The 1,483-nt window shown below is 42.6% G+C and overlaps 1 protein-coding gene across 2 annotated transcripts in view; it reads left to right on the forward strand.

Annotated features, from left to right (window-relative positions):
* Nucleotides 1-1,097, forward strand: part of si:dkey-12j5.1 (probable assembly chaperone of rpl4) — a 24,498-nt gene extending 23,401 nt beyond the window's left edge. Inside the window, exon 11 of one of the 2 annotated variants that reach the window (XM_040117659.1) lies at nucleotides 1-1,097. This exon is cut by the window's left edge and continues 893 nt beyond it. The gene's annotated coding sequence lies outside the window, so the exon portion shown is untranslated. The other variant, XM_040117660.1, reaches the window with a different exon arrangement.
* Nucleotides 1,098-1,483: the final 386 nt, after the last annotated feature.

Raw genomic sequence — 1,483 nt, forward strand, 5'->3', positions numbered from 1 at the left:
TTTAACATTAACTTATGCAGTATGCGTTTCTCTCTCTACTGTTGAAAGTAGCTGGCACAAAGCATTTCAGTCTTCCTTTTCACTTTCCTTTATATTTTTTAACAATTTAGTGCAGCGAGGTGAAGTGGCAGAGTTTGTACATCATGGCTAGGTATACAGCTGCTGTCTTTGGACAAAGAAGATTATAACATTAGAACATATTTTTGTAACCAGTAGCAAAAAACTCAACATGTAAGAGATTCACAGCATGACAAAGTAATGTTTCAGGCCAGAGATGTCAGACTGAAAAATATACAAACCTTCATTGTAACAATATTGGATGCATTTTTCCACATTGCAGCCCCTTATTTTGCCAAGTCTTACAAACATCCATTGACATTAAATTGGGGCGATCAATTTCGGCCAAACTTCATCAGCATCTATTTAAGTTTGATTTTTGTCTTAGACGTAATAGCATTTTAAAATGGAGTTTGTACCTTTTGTTTCTAAGCACCTACAAAAGACTTTTCTCAAGCCCTGAGGGTTTATTTTTTCTAAACTGACATTTTCTCCCAGAGGCCTTTAGTAGAGGGACTGTTGCATGTGACATGTATGCTGTAACACACATCCACCACAGAGTATTTCTCCATGTGCCATGCCAACACAACACACCGCAGACAACCACAGCCGTGCGGCCTCTTTGAAGAATTTCATAACCGGTAAATGGGAATGTTATCTGAGATCCTGCTCCTGATAGCAACCCAGCTGCAAGCTGAGAGGCCTGTTCGGGAATACAGGGGTCCAGATACCATAATCCGATTGTGCGTGTTTGTGTTTAAGGAGCGTAAAATGCAGCTCAGGAGAAAAGTTACAGATATGTTACTGTGTGTGTCTATGTATGTGTGTATATAGGCCGCAGTTTATCATAGCTTAATGTAACATGATGTGTTGTTATTTGTGAACTGGGCTTTGCTCAGAAATATTCATATCTGCCGTGTTTAGTGTATGATATTGCACCAGGAGTACAGGCCTTGAGGACTGGCTACCTGGAGCAATGCTGTCATCTAGCATTTGGCTTAATAATTAAAATGGGCTCTAGCGTGTGTGTGTGTGTGTGTGTGTTTCTACGTGTGTGTGTGTGTGTGTGTGTGTGTGTGTGTGTGTGTGTGTGTGTGTGTGTGTGTGTGTGTGTGTGTGTGTGTGTGTGTGTGTGTGTGTGTGTGTGTGTGTGTGTTACGGCCACTGTGTGTCCATGTGGCTCATCTGCAGTGCTGTGTGATTAATGACTCCAGGGGTGAGTGAGCATCAGCAGTCAGCCCTTTTTGGTTATTCTGAGCTGACCTAGTGTGAGTGGGCCATAGTGGACACAAAGCCCCGGGTGGTCACAAAATCCTTGGCCATTCTCTCACCTGTACATCAGGCTCAGCACCGCAGGAATTTTTTCGCTTGCTGAGAGAAGCGAGTGCAGTTTCTACACAAGGACACACATTCAATCACTGGGAAA

This window comes from Xiphias gladius, chromosome 22, assembly GCF_016859285.1.
Source record: "Xiphias gladius isolate SHS-SW01 ecotype Sanya breed wild chromosome 22, ASM1685928v1, whole genome shotgun sequence".
NCBI lineage: Eukaryota > Metazoa > Chordata > Actinopteri > Istiophoriformes > Xiphiidae > Xiphias > Xiphias gladius.